Consider the following 13014-nt stretch of genomic DNA (forward strand, 5'->3'; position numbering starts at 1 on the left):
TTTATCTATATGCAACCGTTTTACCTCACTGTCAACTACAAATATCAGATAGCAGTCTGTATTTTTCAGGTACAGAACTTGCCTTCACTGGGAACTTGCCAGACAGTGTATTGACTAATACTGTTATTGACTGTCAGCTGTAGTTCATTGTGTGAAATTAAAAGTTAGGGACAAAAAAAAAAGGCATTAGAGGGGAGAATGTCAGAGAACATAGGAACACCTACAGGGAAATATAATCTCTTTTTTTTCCCCATCACTGGTCTCCTTCAGAAAGCCTTTGCGAAACAGCATTCTGCATAGCAAAGTTGTGAAGCTGATTCCTCTACATTTGCTGTGAATTTTATCAATATTTGTATAGCAAGAATATCAGGCTCTTGTGCTCATTTCTACTTGTGAAAAAAAGGGTGAGCCATTGTTGACTTAATTTCCTTTGTGTAACACTTACAAATGAGATGTGGCACAAAGCTGTAGCATTCCTAGGGTGTCTGCTCAAAGTCTGTCCTAACCCTTCTCTACATTCAAATTGACACCATGTAAATTGTACATACTCTGCCTAGAGAGGTACTGTCCATCTATTCAAAGCCTCATTCAACCCTGTAACATGAGTGTGAGTGCCATAATACAGTACTTGGGGAAGTTAAAGTTCTTCCTTTTCTGGTCAGCTATATATAATTTGGATGACCAGACCCATCACTGTCCCTTGAGGGCCTGTTATATGGCTTAAGTTTTCATGTTATGGCTTATGTTTAGCAGGAGTCATCTATGTACTGTATTCTAGCAGGAGCCATCATATGATGCAGGATGTGTGATTTTCAAATGAGTGGAGGCTGAAATACTGAGTTGCTATTTCACTCAGAAGAATTTCTGTTTGGAAAGACTAAAGAAATTGTTTTTCGTTGAAATCAATTTAGCGCCAAAAAGCCCAAAAAGAGATTTCCCTGGATGCTTAAGTGGAATAGGTATGCCATAATAACTATGATTTAAATATATTTGTCTGGACATGTTGGAATACAGTACAGCAATATATCAATGCAAAAGCAATAAAGTAAAACTCCTGAGCAGAGTTATTGTTTCATATTTTAGTGCAGTGCTATTGTTTTGTTAGTGATTATTTTTTATTATCAATATGCCTACATGCTCTGCTCATGGACAGGGAAATGACCATGCAGGCATAAACAGAAGGATTCTTGTTCTCCAAAGACTTTACAGTGTAATTGTAAGTCTGCTCTGTGCACTCAGCATACTCAGTCAGGGAAGCTGAGAGACACCCATGCCATATTGCTCCAGTGGAAAGGTGATCTCCTCTAGGAACAGTGGTGGAAAAAGCCTGTTTTGATAAACCATATTTACATTATTTTATACACAGTGCTGCTCCTTAGTAGCTGGATCTAATTTTTGTTTGCTTCTGAAGACTGCAGAAGTATGAAGGCAACCACTTAGGTGGGCTGGTCACAGGGAGTGCTGGGCATTTGTCAGTTCAGGTGTTGGCAGGGCTGATTGAGGAAGTGGGAAGCTGGGATGGCTCAGTGGGGGCTCACCAGCAATAACCAGTCTTTGATAGTGGTAGTCTTATGTTACTGGTCACTGCAGTGATTTTGAAGATTCTTGTTCGAATAGTTGTGTTATCACAAGAGAAAAATTTTATGTAGTCCAAAGGCACGTTATTCGGGTGTTTTGATAAAAATTTAAATATATGTTTATGTAGGTAGCTTGAATATTTTTACTTTTAGGTTTTTTTTTTAACTGAAAAGAATCAGAATTACCCATGACACTGAGTAAGTGTGAGATACTGACTTTTGCACTTGATGAGCAGAATGTGTGTGACAGTAGACTTCAAACATTTTTCTTTGTTTTTATTGGCTCCAAAACACTGGAAAATTGTGTTTTATCTTTCAAAAATATTAATTGTCGTCCATATTAGAGAAAACATTCTTTCATACAGCATTGAATGATAGGATTTTTTTTCGTTCAGGCTCTGTGATCCTAATAGCTCTTAATTTTTTTCTTGGTGCCTCAGCCCATCTTCTTAAGCTGATAAAATGTAGAGAGAAAAGTGGATAAAACAATACAATTTACTGTAGCTGGAAACCTTCTCAGCTAAAGTACCTGTAGCTGTCTCCAAAATGTGTTTGTTTCGCTCAGCTTGATCAAGGTATAAATCAGAGAGAAGAGTTCTTCCCACTGAACATTTTAAAGACAGCTAGAAATGCAGATGGGTTCAGGAAAACATGAGACTGAATCTAAATGTGAAATGAAATATAGATAAAAGCGTCTTGCCTCAGACAGTTTTAATATTAATACCAACATCTCTTGGATGAAAAAGACCAATATTTTGTGGTTGTGACATTTTCCACAGGTACAAAACAAGCAGGTTTCCTAGGGATATTTCTGAACTTGATGTAAAAAAAAAGTAATCTATTTTGTAAATGGTAGTATGATTTTAGATTCAGTCCAAAATGATACATTAAGTTCCATTACCCACCTACATTTTGGTTTTTAAAAATAAAGAAGGAAAAACTTTTAATGGATATGAAAGTAGATATACAGCACTCTATTCTGCAATAATTGTAGAGTAAACTTACTTGTTTTTGTTGCTTATGTAAAAAACCTTCAGAATCAAACATTCTATACAGATGGAGACTATGAATTATCTCTTTGCCCTAGATAGCAAACACACAATTTTTAATGGAATTGGATAGCATTAATAATACATAAATTTTCCACCATCTGGCAAAAAAGTCTTGTAGGAAACTTTTTTAACAGAAAACAAGGTCTGATTTGTAAAAGCTGACTGAAGATCAGGTGTTCTGGGTGTTTGATCTTAAAATGAACAGTAGATGGCTTCAGAGAACGTTCCCCTCAGTGATGGCTAGCTCCAGATAAAGATAGAGGGCACAGCCACAGATTATTAAGAATGGCCACAAGGAGTTTGCGTGGAAAAGTCAGATTTTTTTTTTTTTTAAATTTTAAATTTTTTTTTAAAAATACACTGCTAGTAAAAAACAATAAAATTAAAAATAGGACTTCTTGACTAAAATACACTACCAAATATCCAGATCTAATAACATTTAAAACACAGCTGTACTGGATCACACTGCTGAGTTCTGCTGAGCCTAGTGTCTCCCATGAGAGAGAATCTTGTACAACAAGGGTAGAAAAGAGGTTTCTGAAGAGGGTGAGTGTTTATTGAAGCTTACCTTCATAAGCCTTTCCATCTCCCATTGATTTGTTGTATCCACTGTTGTGTTCATCATATAATCTGATGAACCATTCTGCAAATCTTCCTTTGATGCTGGTTTCCATCACATTATAGCAATGAACTCATAGGTCAAGTACACCCTTCACAGTAAAGTAATTTTTAATCACTCAGTTTTATGAGAATCATGACATCATAAACTGTGTGTCATGCCTAAGTCACGATGACATAGAACCTGTGACTGTTTCTGATCCTGAAATTTTGAGCAGCTTTCTCAGCGTTTCTCAATTGTTCAGTGGCTTTGTTCTTCCTTGTCACCTTCTCTGTGCATTTCCAGTTCTGCTATCCCTTTTTTGAGATGATAGTGTGATGAGTAGGTTTGCACAATGCCACAGTGGCACTTTACAGTTTTCTTTTTTGCTCTTGTTTAAGGTAGAAAACCACAAGTGTTGTATTGTCTGCTTCCTTAAAGCAGTTTAAGAGCTTAAACCTCAGAGCACAGCCCTAGTAAGTTGAACTATGTTATAGATAATTAAACCTTAAAAAATATTTTTGGATGTGAAAACATACCTTGCCCCAGATCTCCAACTTAGTATGTAGACAGGCAGGCATCTTTTAATTTTTTTTCTAATGAAAATGTCTAAATTGTCTCACACTATTGTAATAATTTCAATGCTGGGCCACAGTATTTTGTTCCATGTAAAGAATCAGGACAAGTTGCTTTTTTACACCCCTCACCTACATGTATACATTTGTGTATGTTTATGTAAGTATATGAGAAAGGTTTTGTATTCCTCACAATTAAAAATACATGTAAATGCTATTTTAGAAAAACATGGAGCTCCAAATTAACTGGTTTTCAGTATGTTAATACATTTACTACGTTTTCTTCATAAAATTCTGCAGTCACATAGTCTTGTGGCCTGTCATTAGCAATGTCTTTCAAACCTTGAGACAAAATGAGAACATACCTCATCTTTACTATTTCAAACAAGTACCTTTCTTTATAACACTACATTTATAAAATGCTGCAGTAGTCATTCTTACTGTTGGAATTTGTGGACTGAAAATGATGAATTTATCTGTAGAATTGGAGCTCCTCTCATGGTCCAGAGTGTTATAAAATAAAATAAACACTTTTTGTCAACTGGCTGATACCTTGCTGTTCTATGTATGTGTTTTTCTTTCCCTGCTTAGCTATTGTTCCTCAGTCAATCAGCTCTAATAAGGGATGATTTTCTTTTCTTGTCTGTAACTTTCTATGTAAAATTACAGAGTTCAATGATATATAAACAAGTTAGCATTATTCAAATAGTTTTAAATTATAAATTAACTTCCTTCTTTAAAGGAAGAAAAAGAATATGAAATCTGGTGGCCTTTTATCCTACTCTGTCTCTTTTCCTCCCCTCATAAAACTTTTTTTTATGTACATTGATACATTCACATGAGTTTCTTTATCTAGCTTCAGAGGCAAATAAATTCTCTCACCTAGAAATTTATGTAAGAAAATTCTGGGGAATTAGTTACATCAGCTAGATAGAATGAATGTGTTTATAAATACCATGTCTTCTTTCAGCAAAGAGAAAACTATATATATATATGAGCATGGCATTAACTCCGTGAGGAACAGTCTCTTCAGAATTAATTTTCATTTTTGAGGAGAACCATGGTACTTACATGCATTGACCATGAAATGAGTGCTGTCAGGGATCTGCAGGTTTGCTGAATCAGAGCAACACATTGCCTGTCTAATGCCTCCCTAGCTCCTCTGATGATGGATATCGACAACAAGGAAGCTGCCTGGTTGTGTTGCTAATTTGTTATTTTATTTATAGGTCTTTTGTGTGTGTGCCACTTTTATGTATTATTTATTTCCATTGTTGATGTGTCTTCCTCCTGGTCTCAGTGGTGTTCCTGTGTTCCCAGCAGATTCATGTGATTGTGGCAATGAAAGAGAGAGAAGTGACGACTGTCCTCCTAGGACACAGCTCATAAATTATCCCTTACAACCAAAGCACCAGACAAAACAGTTTTTTGAAGTGGTCACAGATGAGCTATGTCCAAAGGAATTTGCTTTTTCAGATGTTTATTAATGCATCTGTTTACTGATCTAAGGCATGCAAACTGCAAAAAGGTCACCATTTGCAGGTGTAAATGCATTTGCCAAGCCCCCTGGAGACCAGCTTGATTCTGATCACAGTGGATGCCAGGTAAAACCCAAGGTCTTAACCAGATGGTTTCCACTGTTTTTTCTGGTTGAAGTGTTACATTGAGTGCAAAATTTTTCTCTAGCATGGAGAAAGCACAAAATAAAAACTGAGAGAGAAATGGAGGCAGAAAGTAGAGCAATTAATATTACCAGGTGTGACTAAAGCTGCTACGAATATGGTGAGCTCAGAATATTTAGTATATTTATTCCAAAAGATGTTTTAAATAACTGTAATTATATAATTAAACAACTTCCCGTATACAATTTTATCACATAGAATTAAAGATGACTATATTCTGTACAGCAAAATGAAGGCAATACTAAGAGGGGAACAAAACTTGGGATATTCTTTCTACAAAAATTTTAAAGGGTGAAAAAAATAAAAAATGCTAAGAAATAAAAAATATACCAAAAAGTCTCTCTTCTGGAGGCTATTTTCTTTTGTACATGTAGGAAGAAAAAGCTGAAAGAGTTGGAACTTGGAACTGGGACAAGTTAGTCTCTTGTGCTGCTGAATTTCAAGATACTCCATTTCTGGGGATCTGAAAATGTAGTGAAGAGTCACCATATTAAGTAAGCAGCAGGAGATCAGTGTCTGATAGGACATCAGTTGGACCTAATACATACCCTTTGCAGTTCTTATAGAAGTATTTGTTTTTGAGAAGTTGGTACTTGCAAAGCAGGAAAGGAAAGCATGTAGATTTTTTTAGTTGTCTCTCCTCCCCATCAAAAAAAAAAAAAAAAAAAAAAAAAAAAAAGAAAAAAAAGGCTAAGAGCTAAGCATAAAGCCTCTGCATTTGCCTAATGTCACTAAGCATACTTCAGCTAGGCTCTCCTTTCTCCATTCTTTCATTCTTTTGCTATCACCTCTGGCATAGGCACTGAAATCTTTCTTCATTTTACAAATGTCTTGCTGAAGAAGAAGACCCATCAGAGTCTGTGAACAATTATATTGTGTGCTTCACAACAACACCCAAATTTTGTAATTTTTGCATAGCAGTAGTCTATAGAGCTCATCACACTTGTTCTCATTAGATTTTCAAAATAAAAGCCATGGGTATGTCTGCACTGCTCTATGTCTGCACAGAAAAAGTCAGCAGTGAATAAATCTAGCACTCTGCACAGGGATGGCCACATGGCTTAATTTTCTGCCTTGCTGACTGTTTTTTGCACCATGTCAAGTTCCTGAGCAATCTCACCAACCCTCCTGGCACAGATGGATGAGCTCCTGCTGCCTACTTGGGCTGGGCTGAGCTGAGGAAGAACCAAGTCTACAGACACACTGGTTTTTGGGACCCCTGTAAAAGACATTTTATTTTACTTATTCAAGGTATCATTGTACCAGATCCCATGTAACCTTATAACATTAGTTTTTAATTTTGCAAGTGTAGGTTATGAGCAAAGCTTGAGCATATTATGCAAGCTTTTTCTAGAACACAAGGGGAATGGCTTTACACTGCATGAAATGATATGAAACAAATCTGAGCAAATAATATTTTGTATACTCTATTGGACTAAAGAAAAAAAATCTGTTTTTTTTTTTTAAGCAACATCTTTTCTCACCTAAAATGAAATCTCAAGACTTTTAAGGTTAGTGATGTGGCTAATTGGGAGTAGTTTCCATTATGGGTATTTGGTGAGAGGAAGGAAAATAGGTCCATTTATGAGGAATTGATTGCATGAAGCGAGGTAGAGAGACTGCAAACTCTTATGGTGCCTTAATTCAGGTCTCCCGGGGAGTGCACCTGGAGACAGTTTTGGCCCCTGTTGAGGACTGTTCTTGTGAACCCATTGTGAAAGTAATTGATGCAGGCAAAAGGTAGCATTCAGGCCTTCAGATGCTTTTGCTGTTTTCCTCAGGCCATACAACACCGATTTTAAATCAATTTTTTTTTCAGCAAAAACCAAGGAGGAAAGCTGAATTCCCCCTTTACTTGTAGATTAGCTCTCTGCTTGTTTTTAATATATGTATCAGTTACACAAAGCTTGGGCAGCCCTCTTTTAAAGGACTGAGTAGGTTTTCAGCTTGTCCTTTTTCTTGTCATTTTCAGTGGCTTTGGGTACTTTTCTGATTTCTTTATTAACCTTTATTCACTGTGTTTTATTTGTCCCAATCAATGGTAAGTGCACAACTCTCTGTTCTATACTCTCTGTACACTATAATACAGTTTTGTTCCGCTGATTGAGTTGTTCTATTATTGCTATTTCTGTTTTCACTCTTAAAGCTTGCCTTTCTTTAATTCACTTTAAACAAACATCTGAACTTTAAAGGGTAGATGACACCAGTACTGTCAAGATCCCATTGATCTTCCAACTGAAGCTGCTGGGAGGCAAGCTGGCTACTTTCTGCCTCTGTTTCGGTTCTTAATTTTCTGATTATTTTGATAGTTTAGAAGTTTTAGTAGCAATGGAGGTGAACTCATCCTTGCCTTTTCATGTACACCTCCTCTTTGTGTTAGTCCCAGACAATATGGCACTGTCAGAAAGTGTTAGATACAGCTTTTTATGTTGTCTGAAACAGTTTCTCAACTGGAAGCTGGAAATAGCACTTTGAAAGCCTGTGTCCTGGGCTGAGTTTAGCATATTTTGTTAACACTTATCTTCATTATGGTTATTTCTGCCAAATATATTCTGCTTTTCAGACAGTTCCAGACAGTTCAGTTTCCCTGAAGGAGAAGATCTGTTGGGCATTAGCTGTGGAGATAAATAGATGTTCACTAAAAATGCAAAAGGAGAGAATTAGCATGTAATGAGTTATTTTTCTATACACAGGAATTATTTTGTATTGAATTAGGTACAGGTAGCTATATTCTGCATTTTTAACTTTTATATCCTAATTTTTGGTATGTGTTTCATATTGTAAACTTTAAAAAAATAAGCCTTTTTTAGGATAAAGAATGGTGATGACCTGAGGGTAGTTCTGCACATTAGAGAGAAGGAGCTGCATAGGTCCCCGAGCAGTTGGAGCTGTGCACTATTAAGTCTTTAAAGCTCAGCAGTATCTTCAGGGTTGGGTGTATGCTGTGCTCACTGAAGATCCTGCTTTTGGGGTCAGACAAGTGGAGCCATTTCAAATATCTATGTCCCTGATATGCGAGGTGTAGCCCTAGATTTTGCGGGGATGTTTACTCATCAGGTTCTTCCAGCTGGGCCAGAAAATCAGAACTTCACACATTCATTCATTGCAATAACATGCTTATCTGATTAAGATGGCCTGTTGGCTTCCTTGCAATAAATTAAATGAAAACTTATTTTTGTCTGAAGCACAATAGGAGAGTAATGAAATAGCTCTACCAGTTTTGTCAGCTTTGGAATCCATAAGGAATTTCCCTCTGTCAAATTAGTAGGGATGTTTTCCACTGTTGCCTCGTAGTGTGGTGAGAGCTATGCTGCAGGATCATTTGGCAATTTATCTAACCACACACATGGGGAACAGCAGCTTCAAGGACTGAGTCCAGGCTGTATTTATCTTATGCCTTATTATGTGGTGATTCTCTTGGTCTCTTCTGTTCCTTTCTTCTGGGTCTCCTGAAAGAACTTGAACAGTAAGAATAGATCAAATAAATCTGAACTCACCTCAAAATCTCGGTGGAGCATGAGCATTGTACTGAGTCCACTATATAATACAACAGAAAAGGTCCTGAAGCCACAGTTTAAACTCATGTCTCTCTGCATGTCAGCCTGAATTACCTGACACAGTTGGACTACTCTGGCATAAAGCAAACCCAGTGAATGTAAAGAAATTCTTAAGCCTAATAAATAATACATAAATGTAACAAAAACCTCCCAAAAGACCCCAAATAAACATACACCCCACAAAAAAAACCTTCAAAAAACCATAAACAAAACCAATAAAAACCCCCTACCCAAAATACTTTGGGTCCACAATAATTCTAGCTATTTTATTTCAGTATTTTTCTAACACTAAGATGTTCTAATTTCCTACATTGCATCATAAGCTGAAGGCACTAGAAAGATCTTTGGTCCACTGACATCTTCCAGTACTTCAGCTCTGAGGAATTTGAAGTATCAAAAGCTCTAAGATTGGCTTTAGAAATGCAGAGGCCTGCCTGAATGAGAGCTGTTGATTGCCGATTCAGAACTTCCAGCAGCTACACAGATAATATAATTTCAGTGTATGTATTTTTTTTTCTTTTTGCATAGAAAACAGAATTAAAGTAAAGCATGCAGGCTCTTGTATATTGCAGATGGTATGATAGAATTTGAGATGCATGAAAAAAGGAAGAAGAATTTTTCATTTAAACTTATCAAAACAATAAAATTATAATAGTGTCAAGCTGTAAATATTATTGTAAATTGCACTATATTAATCTTTGAGTGTTTGTATGTGTATATATCCATGCCTACATTAGCTCACTGATTTGTCTTTGTGTCTGTGTAACAGCTGTACCTCTTTATGCTGTGATAGTAATGTGACCACAGATACACAGCTTTTGTCCAGAGTTTCAGTCTGTAAGGTCAAATGCCATCAGTAATATTCACTACTTCTAAATTAAGATTATAATGACCTTGCTGACACTGTAACTTTAATGTTCTTTGATCTAAGAGACACTTTGTCAAACAAAGCATCTTTGAACTGGAGAGGGGGTAAGAAAACCGGGAAAACAGTCAGAGTGTAGTATGACATTTTGGAAAGCGGTGTTGGAAGTCAATTTGGGGTTATAGAGGACAAGTAACTAAACTTGTCTTTGTGCTCTGCAGCAAGGAGCTGGCAGATCCTTTGGTGTATAGGTGGGGGTCCACAAATTGAGGCAGCAAAGTGATTTTAATTCTAACTCACAGCAGTGGTGAGCCTGGTACAGAAATATCGTGTGCTACTCTGGTATAGACATTTTCTAAAAGGATGTTGGAATGGTGGTACAGAAAAGAACTGTAAAATGCCCTTTGGAGACTGCACAATCTCTGAGAGATAATTTGATTATAGTGTTTAAGTATCTTCAAGGGAAAAATACAGAACAGTGAACCAATGACTGGGAGCTGCAGACAGGCAAGTTAAAATTAAAATGAGGTACAATATTCTTTAAAGTGAGATTGATTAACCATTGGAACAAAGGAAGTGCTTGAATCCTCATTGTATTGCATTCTTCAAATCATGGCTGAATGTCCTTTCTGAAAGTCAAACACAACTTATGGGACTCAGAGGGAAGTAACCCACAGAATCTGAATGTCTTGTTTGAAAGGGTCTGCAAGAACAACTACAGAATTTTCTCTCTTCAACTCTTCAGTTTTCTAACATAAAGCCGTGTATTTCACAACTTCTCTCAGACAAGTTTGTTTCGGGGTCATGTCTCTCAAAATTCTCACATCGGACTGTGAATTCAGAAGCATTCAACTTATATGTTCTCCTCTGAAAATGACACCACATTTCTCTCTGATTAGTATTGTTGGTATCAAAATTCCCCTTCTATTGTTGAATGTTTCTTACGTTGCCTCAAGGATGAGCATTAGTTATGATAAACACATATGATATAAAGGCTTTCTGTGCTAAGTCTATCCCTCACAGACAGACTGAAAGCTACAAGATTCTATATATAAAAATGGGTTCTTCAAAAGCAGTGTATATCCAGCATAGTCCAACTCTAATGAAATCCTGTTGGACTGTGGTGAACTCAGGAAAGCTCTGCCTCCAAAAGTGAAATACTGTAATTCTATGCTCAAAGTTACTTCTAGTATTTACAATTTATGTTGCACCTTATGATATTTAATTTAGGACGTCCATTTTAGCCTAGGCCTACTATGTAAACACAGACAAAATTTTGTATATTAAAGTACTGCTCTATACAAAGCCTTGGTGCACTACCACATATAGGACTGAAACAGGCCACTGATTTAATGGTAAAGTACAAGTTACCATGCATTCACTGATCCTTGTGATCTGTCTGCACACAGCATCCTCCTGACTGCTAATAACTTAGAATCCCAATTACCTGGCCTTTGCTGCGGGATAGGAGCACAAACAGAGATAATTTCCATGGACCTGTTGATGCATGGTTGCTTTCTTCCCTATGGTATGTCTCTTTTAAATCTGTATTTTTCCTGCTAGCTCAACAACACCTGCAGGAGTTACTCAGCTCAGGAAATACCCATTTATGCATGTTAAGTGAAACAGTAAAAATGAAACAGCTGATCACAGTAAAAAATGCTATGCTTTTTCTTCTTACTTCCTGTGCAAGTAAGAGCTGATGTTATAAAGAAAATCTATTTGCTAGAAGTTAATGGCAGATATTGAGCAGAGATCACAGTTCGTCAGTTCATGACAGTACTTCCTTGTGGAGTCAGCTTTTTTATTTTTATTTGCAAAGGAAAACATTAAATACTCAGTTTTAGACTCTTTTTCCTTTAAAATACAAAAAATATTTGGAAATTTTACTCAACTCTTGTTACAGACTGTCTTGGGAGAAAAGGAAGCAGCTATAAAGGGTACACAGAACATGAATTGAAAAATAATGATATATAGCCTATAGAGGTGTGGTTGAAAGTGCACATCACCTTGGAGTTGTCAGCAGTGGTAAACAAAATAATGTTAGTAGCACTCTTAGCCCTTGAAGAGACAATGGACAATGAGTTTTAATTTCTAGCCAAATCTTCAACAAGACCTTCCCAAGCACACAAAACACTTCCAGCATTTTTACCATCATAATTTCTGGTTAAACTCTGAGAAGTAAGTCAGATGCTGTAAATGCACCCAAAGAGCAGTGGCCAGTGGCTCAATGTCCAGGTAGCAATCAGTGACAGGGGTGTCTCTAAGGGGCCAATACTGGGACCAGTATATTTAATATCTTCATCACTGACATAGAGAGTGGGACCAAGTGCACCCTCAGTCAGTTTGCAGATAACAAGAAGATGAGTGGTGCTGTTGACACACCTGAGTGATGAGCTGCAATCCAGAGGGACCTGGACAAGCTGGAGAAGAGGTGTCATGTGAGCCTCATGAAGTTCAACAAGGACAAGCACAAGGTACTGCATCAGGTTTGGGTCAACCCCTGGTATTAGTATAGGATGGGGATGAACAGATTTAGGTCAGCCTTGCAGAGAGTGACTGGGGGTGCTGGGGGGTGAGAGGCTGGACAGAAGTCAGCAAAGTGCACTCACAGCCCAGAAATTCAAACTGGGCTGCATCCAAAGCAGTGTGGCAGCTCAGGGGAAGGGATTCTGCCCCTCTACCCTGTTCTTGTGCAACTGGAACAACACATTGAGCTCTGGGATCACCAGCACAGAAAAGACATGGACCTGTTGGAGTGAGTTCAGAGGAGGGCCACCAAGATGACCAGGGGGATGGAGCACCTCTTTTACAAGGAAAGGCTGAGATAATTGTGAAAAGAGAAGGTTTTGGGATGAACTTAAAGGCATCTTTCAAGACCTAAAGGGAACCATGATGACAGACTTTTCAGTAGGGCCTGTTGTGATAGGACAAGGGCTAATGGTTTTAAACTAAAATAGGATAAATTAGAATTAAATATAAGGAAGAATTTTTTTATTTTTTTTTTTTTTTTTTATGATGAGAATGGAACACAGGACTAGGTTGCCCAGAGAAGTGGTAGATGTCCCACCCCTGAAAACCTTCAAGGTGAGGTTGGATGGGGCTCTG

Source organism: Onychostruthus taczanowskii, unplaced genomic scaffold, assembly GCF_017590055.1.
Source record: "Onychostruthus taczanowskii isolate IOZ18803 unplaced genomic scaffold, ASM1759005v1 scaffold48, whole genome shotgun sequence".
NCBI lineage: Eukaryota > Metazoa > Chordata > Aves > Passeriformes > Passeridae > Onychostruthus > Onychostruthus taczanowskii.